General features: G+C 44.4%; 1 long non-coding RNA gene across 1 annotated transcript; it reads left to right on the top strand.

The window, feature by feature from the left end:
• Nucleotides 1-452: 452 nt before the first annotated feature.
• LOC148123361 (uncharacterized) lies at nucleotides 453-5993 on the top strand. The gene is made up of 2 exons (XR_015738052.1): nucleotides 453-1017; nucleotides 3090-5993. It is a non-coding gene; the product is annotated as an uncharacterized LOC148123361 (long non-coding RNA).
• The last annotated feature ends 9501 nt before the right edge of the window (nucleotides 5994-15494 follow it).

Below are 15494 nucleotides of genomic sequence, written 5' to 3'. Positions count from 1 at the left end.
ATCAGGCTGCAGGACAGGGAATTTATGGTCAGACATCTGGTGAGATACCCAGGACAGCCTTATCAGGCTGCAGGACAGGGAATTTATGGTCAAGACATCTGGCCTAGGGGGAACGAGGCCTGCCCTCAAATTCACCCCTCGCCTCATTCAAACTGGCCAATGGGACCCCTGTAACCGCGCTTTTGCTTCTGTAACATTGCTTCTGCCTATATAAAGATACCCCAAGACGTAGCTCGGGGTGCTCAGTTCTCCATGTGACTGCAGCACCCACAGGCCTGTGAACATTAAAGTTTGCCTCTTGTTCTTGCATCCAGTGGCTCTCGGACCTGGTTCTTGGGCACGGGTCTCCACGCATGTGAGACACCCTCCGGGTGCTCTTTCATTTGGTGTCAGGAGTGGGATTGTGGACGATCTCTGCCCAACCCATCCGACAACCCACTGGGAGGTAAGCTGGCTAGCCACTATTTGTCCTTGTCTGTTTGCTGTCTTGATGTATTAATTTGATGTAATGCGCAAGCGTTTGTATTCTGTAGACCTGGATCCACGGTCATCTGTATTCTGGGCGGCTTTGAGGAGGAGCTGAAGGGCTCTGAACTTCTCTCCCGCTACCCTGGGGGACGCCCCAGGGATCTGTAGAGCCCGAGGGGCTCAGCACGAATCCTAGAAATTCGTGCGTCTGTAGGGTGGAGTTTTCACTTCCCCATCTGAATTAGTACTTTCGGTTTGCTGCAGCCATCTGAATTTGTACTTTCGGTTTGTCACCGAAGTTGCGCTTTGCGTCGCCGGCTGTCTGTTCTGTCTTTGTCATGTCTTTGTTTTTGTATTTTGTTTCGTTTCTGTTTGTACTCGAGTCTAAACCTGGTACCATGGGACAGTAAACAAGTATCCACCGCTGACCTTTGCTCTAACTTTAGAGAGAAGTTGCAGACCAAGCCGTGGAAATCCGAGAGACGGCAAGCAGTCTGCTTCCTGGAATGGCCACCAGGAGAATTTATCCAGGGAACTCCCCTACTCTGGGTAAAACCATTTTTATTACAGAGCATGGTGCAGATGTTAGCGGCAGTCTGCCCCTCCCCTGTCTCTTTTCCCATGCAGGAGCGAAAAAAACCCAGAAAACTCTGCCTTCCTGATACCCAGCCCGACCTCCCGCTTGCTGTTGTTGTTGTTGCGATTGCCAAGCCCTACCCCGAATGTGCGCTGCGCTGCGCTTGGCTAGTTCTGGTTAGTTCTCGGTGGCGAAGGGCACCGCGCTGATGAGAGCAATGGCTGGACTTGCCAACCGGCACCTTGGGGGTGGCCGCCGCTGGTGGGCCGCAGATGAGGAAGAGCGCAGGCAGCCACGGGACCCTGCCAAATGGGCCAGGGCCGTGACAGACAGGCCGAGAAGGGGGGGGGGGGGAGAAAAACAGCAGTGCGGCCAGAACACATAGGCCCGGATACAAACTCGTCGGGGAGCTGCGGGCCGTGCTGCCCAGACGTGGGGAGGGAGCAGCGTCGGCTCCTGCCGGAAACACAGGGGGCGGGGCCGCGTGTGTGCTGGCTCCCACGTCCTACGGAGCGGAGGCGGAGGCGGCTGCGAGCGGCGGTCCGCCTGCGCTCGCCGATAGGATTTGCTAAAGGATACAAAAGAGCCATAGAGAGAGAGAGAGTTACAAACTGGACCAGGCGAACTGCCAGGTGGCACAAAAAGGAACGCTAGGTGCGCGCCCCGAAAGGAGGGCGGAGGGCGGAGAGACGTGGGCGCGCAGCCCACAAGGAGCCTATGTCCCGCCCGCAGCTTAAAGTTAGGGACTATAATAGATTCAAAGGTTCCTACAGACCCAATAGAGACATAACTAAGTCTTGGGATGATTTGTTGACTAATTTTCTGAGATTTCAATATATTAGGATCCAAAGTGGCTGTGCCAGTTTACATTTCCACCAATGGTAAAGGAGTTTCTCTTTTACATAGGTTATGAGCAGTATTTGATCTTGATCATGTTATAGGAATAAGATAGAGTCTCATGAGTTATTTTGATTCACATTTCTCCAATGATTAAAGATGTTATATTTGAGAATCTTTTAAATATCTTTCAGTCATTTTAAGTCCATCTGTTGAGAGTTTACAGTTTAGGTCTGTAACATAATTTTTTTTGGATTATTTGTTCTTATGAGGACTAAGTTCCTAATTTTCTTATAAAAATATCTTCCCATTCTACAGGCTGATGTTATGTTCTGTTGATTATATCCTTTGCTATACAGAAAGCTTCTCAGTTCTGGAGATCTCATTTATTGATTGATTGTTTCTCTCAATGTCTATGCCACTGAGGCTATGTTTAAAAATGTATTTAAAACCCTTTTTCTTCTATGCGGTTCAATATTGTTGGTTTTATGTTAAGCTCTTTGATTTGTTTGGATTTTAGTTTTGTGCATAGAGAAATATGGATCCACTTTCATTCTTTTACATGATGGTGTCCAATTAATTCTTAAAGGGAAAAACTGACAGTCAAAATGCTGGGCTCATGGCAATTCTCAGGGGGGCTACAAGGCACCCCACTAATTCGGCCAAGGAAAGAGAGGTTCTCCAGGGGCCAGTTAGAATCTATGTTCCTTAAATGTTTAATGAAGATTTACAGGCATCTTACCCAACCTCTAAAGTCAACAGGCAGCGATAGCCATGGCTTTCATAGGGCAGTCAACATCAGATATAAGGAAGAAGTTACAGCAGATAGATAGGTTGCAAGACTATACCTTGCAGAATTTGGGGAGACAGAGAAAATGTTAAACGAGAGACAGAAAAAATGAAGCAAAAGAGAGAAAAGCAGAAGACAGAGAAAAGAGAAAACCGGAGGGATCATAGACAGGAAATTTGGACTCAGACAGATAGGGAGCCTGGGCAATAGAAGAGGACCAAAGACAAATAAAGATAAACAGAGGCACCCCTTGGACAAAGGCTATTGTGCTTATTGCAAGAAAAAGGACATTAGATACCTCTATAGATTTTTTTAAGGACACATAAATGACTCATTCCTCCCTGGTCATCCCTGAATGTATGACCAAAGGCTTTTGCTGACCAAACGAGGGACTTTTACTTTTCCTGCTGTTTTCAGTTCTGCAGAAGATGCAGGCTGCTTGCCTGCCTCTGCCTTCACCACACCCTCCTCACCAGGATGACCACTGCCCCATGCCATCGCCACCGGAGAAATCCTTGCCTCCTAGCAACTGTCCTGGTGCCACACTTGTCTTAAAGCCTGCAGGAGCCCTGGCTGCTCACCCTGCAGTCTGCTCCCCTCACTCGTGTCAGACTGCAATAGAGCACTCACAATGCTACCACAGGTGCCCTCCTGCACCAGGCTGCTGCTCCTGTGCCCTGCTCACGTCGATGGACTATGGATCATATCAGCATCTGCAGAAAGGACTGGCGGCTGGCAGAATGGCAGGCTGAGCAGCGCCAGGCAGAGCCGGAAATAATGGCGAAGCTTGCCTGGGGCACAAGGCTGGGAGTCGGAGCCAAGTAGGTATACAAGACTGAAGGTAAGCGAAAGGTGGGGGCAGGAATGATGAACAGGAAGCGAATGATTTGGATGAATAGCTTCCCTTCAGGGATATTGGCCCACCCAGAAGGCTGAACTTGTGACATTGACACAAATTCTATGGATGGCAGAGGAAACATCTACACTGACAACAGGTATGCTTTTGCCACCACCCATATACACGGAGCAATATACAGACAAAGAGGACTGCTGACACTTGCGGAAATCTTGAGTCTCCTCACGGCCACACATTTGCCAAAGAAGATAGCCAACATACATTGGTCAGGACTGAGACAGCCAATGTAATGGCTAAGAAGATCAAAAAAAAAATCTTCCCGAGGTTTGGGATGCCCAAGGTAATCATGTCCGATAATAGACCTGCCTTTGTTGCCCAGGTAAGTTAGGGCATGACCAAAGACACTGGGGATCAATTATGCTTACCAACCCCAAAGCTCAGGTCAGATAGATAGGATATAAACTGACAAAATTGGCCCTAGAGACCAGCAAAATGACTGGCCAGACCTCCCTCTGTCCTGTTCTGGGTTTAAAATGCTACAGCAATCGCTGCCACTCGTTCTGTTACCTGGCTAGTTAGCTGCTACTCATGCATCTGCTGACTAAGGCTGACCCTGGTGATGGATATCCTGAGCTCAGGGCCTGCACAGGACAGGCACATCTGCTGTAAGATGGGTTTACATCGCCTTTAAGACTCTTCTTTCCTGAAGTCAGAAGCCCACAGGGCTCTGCTCATTTTTTTAAGAGTTAATGTCTTTTAAACACGGTAACAGATAACAGAAGCGAAGAGTAATTCTGTTCTGTTCCTCCCCTATGTGTCTGGGACCTATTGACAGAAATTATTTTATACGATCTGAGATTTTTCCAGATTAGACCATTTTGGCAGAGAAAAGCAAGCACACCTGAATCTTTCTCACCTCTTGACTGGTTTTGCTTTTCTACAGGAAAATTTTGCTTTAGATTATGAAATGGCCTAATTTTCAAAAGATAAACAAATATGGTTTTATTTACAATCACCATTCCAGTCCCTCTGAGTGCTGAGGCTGGAGAACCACTGTCTGGGGTCTCAAGATGCTGCTGATCCTTTTCTTCTATTTCTGTTTTAGTTCTGAACATAAATCCTAATATACCATCTCCCTTTTACACCCCCATTGATTTTATCTCTGAATGTTGTCCCTAGGTCCAAGCTGGCCTAATGTTTTTACGACATGTTGAGCTTTTAGGACTTACTGGGTTAATTATATCTATTTTTCTGTACCTCTTACGAACTAAACCTAATTCTTGATTTCTGCTTCCACATTGACTGTCCTCGGGCTTTGGGGCTCATTGTTTTGTTTTAAACATTTGTCATTCTGTATTGCATTTTCTTTCATTGCTTGTTGAAGTTCTCACAATAGGCACAACCCTTGTACATTTGGATGAAGATGAAGCTGATGCTATAGAACATAATGGAAGCCGGTGAATGTCATATGGTGCCAGCTGGGCTGAAGCTAACCTCTCAGGCGCATTCTCTGGAATTGAGGATCAACACTCCCAGTGTCTACAGCAAAGGAGATTTGTCTTCATAATACTGAACTTGCCTTTTAAGGGAAACATTGTTTTACAATGATAAGGCATCCATATGTTTCTTAGGACTGAGATAGTCAATAGACTATTGCCACAATGATGGGTGCTAATCCCAGGTCTGCAATGGTTCACAATGTCTACCATGTAGTTACTTTCAAGCTTCATTCATCAGATAATTTTACTAAGCGCTATTCTGAAGTAATGCTAGTTCTCATGTGGTTATTGTCTGAGCAAGTCTTTTGATTTTGTTTTCAATATATAGCTGGGCCCCTACTTATTTTGCTTCTTATCATTACAGTCGGCCCCCTGCATTTTAAATCACCTGGTGCAACCTATGAAAGACAGGCTTTTAGTTATCCAGACTCTGGTCCTGACCCACCAATATCAGCAACTGAGACAATAGGAGACAGAAATATCATGATCAGTTTGAGTTAAAGAATTAACTCAAGTTATAAGAGAAAAATGAGGGAATGAAGGACCCCAACTCATTTTAGTCACAGTTATGTCATTTTGCAAAGAAGCTCAGTTCAGAGAAGGGCCCCCGAATGCTGAGCAAAGCAGGATACCTGAGGTCAGAACGAGGACAGCCTTATCAGGCTGCAGGACAGGGAATTTATGGTCAGACATCTGGTGAGATACCCAGGACAGCCTTATCAGGCTGCAGGACAGGGAATTTATGGTCAAGACATCTGGCCTAGGGGGAACGAGGCCTGCCCTCAAATTCACCCCTCGCCTCATTCAAACTGGCCAATGGGACCCCTGTAACCGCGCTTTTGCTTCTGTAACATTGCTTCTGCCTATATAAAGATACCCCAAGACGTAGCTCGGGGTGCTCAGTTCTCCATGTGACTGCAGCACCCACAGGCCTGTGAACATTAAAGTTTGCCTCTTGTTCTTGCATCCAGTGGCTCTCGGACCTGGTTCTTGGGCACGGGTCTCCACGCATGTGAGACACCCTCCGGGTGCTCTTTCAAAACAAGCATCCAGAAGAATGGTCAGGGTAAGGCACAGGCTGAAAGGCCAGTTTCATAGGATATGGGGTAACACAGTAAGGCACAGCCCGGAGTCAACAGTGCCATTACCTACTCGGCCATCTCCTTGACCCAGAAACTTATATTTTATTGAATTTCATTACCGACCATACTTCTTGACTAAACTGCTATTTAGCTCAGTCACTAGAGTCTTTGCTCAGTTTCCATAGCCTATTTTTAAGACATTTGTTTTTATCACAATCAAGTGATATTTTCACAGATTCACAAGCAAATTGGAAGTAGAAGTCACCCAGGAAAGACTAATCTACTTTTGACAGTTTTCTCAAACTTCTTCCTGCCTAAACTATTATTCATAATATAAATATGAGATGCCCTGAATTTTCGAGCACTTTGCTATTGATTGATTCACCCCTATTAAACTGATCACCCTTTATTACTAAGATCCCTGTTTACAGAATTACACCATGTAATCTCATCTTACTTTTAACAGTGCTTGAATCTTATGGGGAGGTGTTATGGAAACTCCTTCAGTCAATAGCCTTTTATATACTGGCCTATTTGGGGCGTGGTCTCAGGTACTGTAATTGTAAAGAAAAAGCATTCATGGCCTTTTTCTGTGCTGGAGACTGTTTCAGAGAGGCTACTGTAATATCAAGTTGGGGGTGTCACCCCAGTCCCTGGCAGTCTTCCTTGGGACACCAAAGGAGTGAAAAGCTCCATCTCAGGCCCCCTTCCCCTGGGAATTGCCTTGGGCCAACTCTACCTCTGGACTCCAACTCCCAGTCTGCCAAACGCTGACCCCTTCCCAGGGAGGGTCAGGACAACTCCCACAGGCTATTTAGGCTCCTGCTGGAAAAAGGAACACGAAGTGGTTTTGGGTTTTGTGTGTCCCTGTGTCTGTGTGTGTGTGTCCCTTGTCTTTCCCTTTCTCCTCGCCTTGCTCCCAGCCACCTGGGATTGTGGCATTTATTAAAAGTGGGCATTTTTGACTTGATCTAATCTGGTTTAATTGGAGTTATTTGTGTCAGCGGAGAGGCTCGTCTTAAGATTTTTCTTAACAGCTACAACAGGAAAATCTCAAACTTACTCATAAGCTTCGGTAAAACCAAAAGAAAACCTAGCCCGTGGGGTGGTGACCCTGGCAGGAGCCCCAGTGTGTGCCAATGGCTGCAAAGCCACAGGCAAGAGGCTTTCTCGTGAATTCGTACTGTAAAGTTGGGGGTCAATTGTTGCATGAGTTCTAACTGGTATTAATAATAAAAACCTGGAGACAGATATTAGGGAATGAAAGCTGAAAGATCAGAGAAGCAGAGCAGCCAGCCCCTAGAGGTCTTCCTCTCTCTGCCCAGCTATGTGGCTTCCTGTCTGAACAGACCTCCAGACCTCTGTGGTTAACTAATGGCAAGCCCTCCCTCTGATCTTCAAGCAAGCTTTATTTGGAGACTACAAGCAAAGTTTTACCGCAGAAGTGAATATGTTGCTGTCACTGAGTCCACATGGTGTGTGTCACTGGGAGTAAGACATGACTGTGGTTGTTGCTGTCTGTCCCTTTGATTGCCAATGGTGCAGCAGAGAGTGTCTGGGCTCAGAGTGCCTGTAATGTTTGCTTCTTCGTGTGAGAGAGTTTGTGTGACTGTGACGTTGTTGTTGGGTGTCTGTCCCTATTTTGGTTTCCAGTCCCAGACTTGAGTGGCTCTTCTGTTTGATACCCATATTGAGTGCCCATTTGCTCTGCAAAGTGAACTCCAGGCCAGTCAGGGTAACTACTGAAAACTTCGTACAGTAATGAAACCAATATTTAGCTAATTTTATTTGTTCCAAATAAAACTTATAACAGCTAGTTGTAGAATGGGATACCTAAAAATAACTATCAATAATATCCAAAATACAATATTTATCACATAATTAATTTAAAAACCTAAGCAATTTAAAAGAAAAAAAGAGCCTCTTAAATTTGGAGACCACAATGCAGGCCTTTAAATCTGTAGGGTCTAAGACTAACTCTGGAAGACACCAGCTCTATAATAATGTATAAGGTCTTTATCACAGGTTCCTAGAGCTGGTTTCTTGTGCAAATATTCAAAGCCCTTGGAATTTCCCATGTGATAGAAATATCTCTGTAGTAATCACACCTGAGTTTACGCTGAGATGCCTCAGGATAAAGCACCCCTAGGTAGCCTTAGAATTAATGACAGGCTCAAAAAGTTAGGCAGCATTGTCTCTGACCAAAAGAGTAAAGAGGGAAATTAACTAGTCATGCCTATATAATGAAATCCAGTAATAATTCTAGACTCCAAAGCTCAGTAGACATATGGGTTTCTTAAATGGATAGCACATCCTTACTCTACAAGTAGACTGCATGGAAGCTCTCTTTTCAGGTCCTTTCTAACTCTTACCTTATATGGCACTTCATTGGCTGTTCCCAGCTTGTATTTCTAAACTTTATTGCTGTGGATTATGCTCATAATAAAAAAAATAATAAAAACCTGACTGGCTGACGGCAGGATAAGAAGAGATTGGGCAAGACAGCTTGACACAAAGAATGATGGGAAGAAGAAGGGCAGAGTCAGGGGAGCCAGGGGAGATGCCAGCCAGTTGCTGAGCAACCAGGATATGAAGAAAATCAGGTAACAAACTATGAGCCATGTGGCAATGCATAAGTAGAAATAAGCTAATTTAAGTGTAAGAGTCAGCTAGTAATGAGCCTGAGCTATTGGCCAAGCATTTATAATTCATACTCAGCCTCTAAATCGGTTACTTGGGACCAGGTGGTCAGGACAGGAAACATCTGTTTACATGTTATAATGCCACTGTAATCTTTAGCATAAGGTTTTGAGTGCTGTGAATCATCCTAGTAAACCCAGGGAAGCATTCCTGGGTTTACTAGGATGATAACGTGTGGATTCAGACCTGTGGAGTTTGAAGGAATCCTGTAAGGTTAGAGCCACAGGTGACATGCAGAACATCAGTTAAGAAGGAAATAAAATATTTCCTTCTTAGGAAGGCCATGAATCAGGAGACTACACTGTCAATGAGCAATAGTCCCCAAAGTAATATTTAGATTTAACGCCAACTCTATCAATTTTCAATGTCTTTGGAGAAATAAAGTCAACATTCAAATGTACAGGTAACTGCAGTAGGTTCTAAATAGCCAAAACAATATTAAGAATGAAAACCAAAATTAAAGGGCTCATACCTTTCAACTTTAAGCATTTTCTTCTTTGTTTTTTTTCTTCCTTTTTTCTCCTTTTTTTTTTTTTTTTTTTGGACAGGGTTTCTTTGTGTAGCCCTGGCTGTTCTGGAAATTCACTCTGTAGACCAGGTTGCCCTCAGACTCACAGATATCCACCTGCCTCTGCCTCCTAAGTGCTGGATTAAAGCTGTGTGCCACCACCACCCAGCCCAGTTTTCAAAATCTTATGATACTGGCATAATGATAGATACTAGTATAGTATAGATACACATACTAGCGGAATGAGAAAAGCAAGAATCTGAAAATAAATCTTAAAATCTGTGGGTAATTAATGTTCTTTCTTTGTGATGTTAAAATTAGATTTTCTGTCTTTTATTATCTGAAAATTAATCTCCTGGATTACTTTAATATAGAATGCCATAAACAGGGCTCGACAGAAGACTCAGCTGATAAAACTGTTCATCCAGAGGACCGGGATTTAATTCCCACATGGCAGCTCACAACTGTCTGTAACTCCAGTTCCTGAGGATCTGCCACCATCACACAGACATACATGGAAACAAAACACCAATGCACATAAAATAAAATAAATAAACTTTTTAAAATGCCATAAATAAACCACATTCTGACCACAGAGGACTCTCCCTTTTCCATTGTTCTTTACTTAGTTATTCGACATTTTAAGCTTTCGTCCTTAACGTGCTGCATCAGGACTGCTCTCTATTCTACTTCCTTCAATTTATGTGCAATTTATATTTATCAATTGGCCCAATTTTTCCTACATGTATTCATTTAACTATGAAGAAACTCTGAGAAATAGGTATAATCACCTTCATTCACATTAGTATATGCCAATGGGTCATCCTGTGAAACTTTAAGGGTAGGCTGTGTATAACCAACAACGAGCCATCCTGTGTAACATTAAGGGGAGGTTGGCACAGTCACCGCCTTCCCCAATCTACTAGTGATTTTTAAAACTCAAACTGAACCACTGTTTAGAATCACTGAAATAACCTGTTTTTCTAAATATATTCCTACCCTCCCAGTGCAATTTTCCCTTCTCTTTTTCTTAAATTGCCTAGTCATATTTGAGAATTGAATAAGGCATCACTTTGTATGAAAATTAACATGTGTTAAGTCTTTCATGTCTGTTATAAAAGTTTCATTTTTCCTAGAACCCCAAATTGTGAATGTTTGCTTTTTATATTTTCTTTCATGCTGAATCAAGGTTGATCAAGAGTTTATTTCTGAGAAAGGATTTTGTAGACTAGAATCATCATGATGAGAGATCATGGGAAGATTTACAGAATACAATATTGAGAATTTGAATATCAGAGGTGACTGGGAATGTGAAAGTCTGTTTGAGAGAAAACAGGGATTGTGGGTAGGACTTTTCAGCTGAATGATATTTACTCCTGAAGACATGCCCATGTTTAGTACCCATAACCAACTACCTCAAACCAGGAAACTCCTTGAATGTAAGGAACATGAAAAGGATTTTAGTTTTGTAACAGAAAATATGTATGGCTGTCAAGAGTATGGCCTTTGGGAATGGTGCACATTGTAGCAGGGTTTCTTTTGGGTCACCAACCAGCTCCCAAATCATGGCATGGAGAATTAACCAGCCTTAGCTTATACGTGTCCCACTAGCTCTTATAACTTAAATTAACTTGTTTCTCTTCTTCTACCTTTCTAGTCAGGGCTTTTTACATTTCTTTTATTCTGTATATCTTACTCTATGTCTGCCTGTCTGGTGTCTGCCTGGATGGCTGTCCCCAGGTATAGAGAGCTGCGTGATGCCACGCCTTAAAGGTGGCGCTGATTTCCGCCTTCCACCTTCCCAACGGTGAGTGCTCTCAGCTGTGAACAACTCCATATAGGGCTAACGCTAAGAATCTGGCTTACTTCCGCATTTCTGGACCTATCTGCGTTTCCCACGTGGCTTGCTGGGGTTGGCTACCCAGAGGTTATTTAAGCTATAGACTGGCTTTTTCCCGTGACGAGAGGGTGAGAAGATTATTCAAGGGTCCTGAATAAACCGCAGTGAGTCATCCTTGCTGGCGAGGCGGATGTGACACCCAGGCATCTCCTTCTCTTTCTCCCTCGTTTTCTTCTTCCTCTAGAGCCTAGATTCCTCTTCTTACTTACTCTCTCTGCCCACTAGTCCCACCTATCCCTCTTCTGCCTAGCTGTTGGCCATTCAACTTTTAGTTACACCAGTCAGGTGCTTAGGCAAGCAAAGCAACACATCTTTACATCATTAAAAAAATGCAGCATAAGCAAATGTAACACACCTCTGCCTACTTAAAATAATAAAATTCCACAGCAGCAAACCTTGTGGCCATCAAAGAGTTCACACTGACGTGAAAGCTTATGAATGCAAGAAACGTGGAAAGGTCTTTCATGGCGGCTCGAACTTTACTCACCACCAAGGAACTCACGGTGGTGAGAAACAGTACGAACGTAGGAATGCTGGGAAACCTTGAGCTTCAGATGAGGACTTATTGCCGCTAGGACCTTCACAGGGGTGAGAAGCTGCAGGAGGGTAAAGACGGTGGAAAGTCAGGTTCTGAGTCAGTGTCACGGATTCACAGACAAAATGGGCATGCGCACAGACGTGACAAACTAAGCACAGCTACAGACGTGACCTAAGTCCCCCCTCCCCTCTGCCCCTACCTAGGAAGCAGAATCCTAATGAATTCCCCTCTCAGTTATTGTTTTGATATAAAAGCTGTTTGGCTAATAAACTCGGGTGATCTTCAGGATTTGAATGAACCCTGAGACTCCCTCCCGATATTGTCGTGTGAACTGAGCCTCATTTATTCCCACACCTCCACGCTGGCATGAGAAATGGTTTATGTCCTGGCTGGTCCCTGACACTCCAGAAAGCAGTATATACTTTGCATCAGGGTTCAATATATGGTACCGTTTCTCCTATTGCCGGAATCCATGGGTCCAGGAGTCAAGAGGTGGACAAAGGAATAGTTCCACTCACTATCACCCCTAGGGACCCACTAGGCAAATTTTACTTCTTCTTCCTGTGCCCTTATGTTCTGCTGGCCTGGAAGTCTGGGTTCCAGATTGGGGAGAACTCCTGTCTGGAGACACAGCAAACATTCCATGGAACTGGTAATTCAGGCTTCTCTTCGGCCACTTTGGGCTTCTGATGCCCTAAGTCAACAGGTTAAGAAAGGATTAATACTGTCAGGAGGGGTGATTAATCCCGATTAAGAAGGGAAAATTGCCTTGCTTCTCCACAATGGAGGTGCGAATGATCACGTGGGGAGTGTAGGAGATCCTTTAGGGCGTCTCTTGGTGCCACCATGCCCCATCATTAAAGTCAATGGGAAACTACAACAGCCTAATTCACACAGGATTCACAGGATTAGGGCACAGACACATCAGGAATGAAGGGATGAGTCTCTCCTCCAGGAAAAGAGCAAAGACCTGCTGTGGTTCTTGCCCAGGGGGGAGGAACTAGGAAATACAGAATGGGTAGTAGAGAAACATGACAAGTTGTAAACAACAGATTCTAATTGGTGTGCTTCTGTTGTACTTTGTTAAGAATGCGTTTACACAGATATTTCTTTTCTTCCTTCAATCTCTTTATCATGTGCTATAACTTCAATTAAGAGAACATCAATGGTTATCATATTTAAGTCTGAGATACTGAACGAGTGTTTCTCAAGGGACATTGCCACCTATTTTAAATCTATAATGCATTTGCAGTTGTATGAGGGATAGTTCTATCACGTTAAGCATAATTGTGGCCTGGTCAAATACATAATGCATTTGCAATTTGTGTGTGGGACGGTTATATCATGCTAGCAATAATTATAAACTGGTTATCATTTTCACTCAGAAAATAAGCATGATATAAGGCGATATGATTGTGTATCAAGATGGCAAGACGAGGAGTTGGGATGGGTCTCCTTGACTGTCAAGTTGACTATATCTGGAATTATCTATAGTCCACACTGCTGGGTGAACCTGTATAGGACTTTTTCTTAATTGGATCATTTGAAGTGAGATGAGCCACTTTTGATCCAAATCTTTTGAGGTGGAAGGTCCACGTTTAGTCTGTACCACACTTTCTGCTGGCAGCCTATATAAGGACACGGAAGATGGAGGGCTCCCCCTTTGCCTGCTTGCTGCTGCCCCTGCTGTCAAGTCCATTCCTTCACTGGCATTAGAACCTGCTTCTTCTGGGTTCTGGCACAATGAAGACCAGCTGAGATATCCAGCCTCGGGGACTGAACGACTACTTGATTCTCAGAGTTTTCATTGATAAACTGTCGTTGTTGGAAGAGTTGAACCACAGCATGGAAGCCGCTTTAATGAATCCCATTTCTATACATTTAGAGAGGTTCATCCTATAAGTTCTATTACTCCAAGATGCCTGACGAATAGAGGGGAGGAAAGACGGCTCCACGACCAAGAGCTTCTGTTGCTCTTGCAGAGGACTGGGTTCATTTTCAAGCACCTTCATGGCAGCTCACAACCACCTGCAACTCCAGGAGGATCTGATGCCCTGTTCCAGTCTCAGTGGGCATCACACACAAGTTGCACATGTGTGTGTGTGTCTCTACACATGTCAAGGCAGGCAGTGACCCTCAAAGGGGTGAGAAGGAAAACTCAGTTCAGATTGACTTCATAAACCTGGATCAAACTTCAAAGTCTGATGCCAAGCACTTCATTCTCATATTTAAGCATGATATAATTTGGAAAAAAGCCACTAGTGTAACACACTCCCTGGTGCCCAAGGAGACAATAATTACATCATTTCTTCCAATAAAATGGGTTCTATCGATAGGCAACCTGTACTAACTTAAGGGCTTAGGGAAGGATCTGGCCTGATCTTGGTCATACAGATAGCAGAGAGGTCATTTGGGCTATTAGCCACCTCTGGTTTTGGGTGTCGGAAGTTCAGGGAGCTTCTGACTATACAGATAATGTAAGGGTCATTTAGACCATTAGGTATCTCCGGTTCGGGTTGTGGGCTTAAGGGAGCCCCTGGTTATATGAGGGTCATTTAGATTACTGGCTAACTCCCATCCTGATTATAGGAGCTTGACCTGGCCTGGCTGAACAGATATCGCTGATCACCAGGCTAGTAATCACCTCCAATTCTTAGCCTTCTGGACAAACAGCTATATGTCTTTCCCTTTGAAAGGAAAGTCCTGGGTGCTTAAAATCCCTGGTTTCCCTGGAGATCTGTAGGCACAAGGACACATATACATGCCAGACAAACATGCAGACACGTAAAATAAAAATAAATCTTTAAAAATATAAATAAGAAGGCCAGGAGTGGTGGCACACACCTTTAATCACAGCATTTGGGAGGCAGAGGTGGAAGGTTCTCTGTGAGTTTGAGCTCAGCATGATCCACATAGTAAGTTCGAAGATAGCTGCTGTTTGGTTTTTTTTTTTCTCTTTACTTTTTTGTGGGAGCCTGACTCCCAGTTCCCAAATAAATCACAGAGCCTTAACTTGGGTTGTTTCTAACCACTTTTTATTTTTATTAATTTTTTAAAAAAAAACTATCTTTTCTTATTTTACATGCCAAATCCATTTCCCACTCCCCTCCTCCTGCTCTCTCTACTTCCCCCCTACTAACCCCGTCCCATGTTCCCATCCACTGCTCAGAGAGGGTAAGGCTTCCCTTGGGAAGTTAACAAAGTCTAGCACATTCCTTTGAGGCAGGACCAAGGCCCTTCCCACTATATCTAGGCTGAGCAAGGTATCCGTCCAGAGAGATGGGTTCTAAAGAGACAGAACAAACAGTAGGGATAAATCCTGGTCTCACTGCCAGTGGTCCCACAGTGTGCCCCAGCCATACAACTGTCACCCACATTCAGAGTGCGGGGTCCCTCTGTAGACCCCCGCTGAAGAATTGAGCCAGTCACCCTGGCTGAGGAGGGGAAGTACGCTGCTCACCCCCCAGTCCCCAGGTCCCAGAGACGCTCAGATGCAGCGGGGGGTCCAGTCAGGCAGGAACTCACTTCCTTACAGCGTGCAACTTATAAAGCAAAACCCCACACCTCCCAGTACAAGCGGGGAGTTAGCCAATCACATCAGCTGTCACATCCGCATGAGTCCCGGCTCCTATAGCCCCTAATGGGGATCACGAGGGCATCAGGCACTTTATGTCATCTTACCCCATCTTTCGCTCCAATCATCTTTTCATAAACAAGTCAGGTCTCCTGCCGCCTTACT

This window comes from Myodes glareolus, chromosome 1 (assembly GCF_982192425.1).
Source record: "Myodes glareolus chromosome 1, mMyoGla1.1, whole genome shotgun sequence".
Classification (NCBI taxonomy): Eukaryota; Metazoa; Chordata; class Mammalia; order Rodentia; family Cricetidae; genus Myodes; species Myodes glareolus.
Note: the sequence above shows the minus strand (reverse complement) of the source record. Positions and strands in the feature narration are given on the sequence as shown.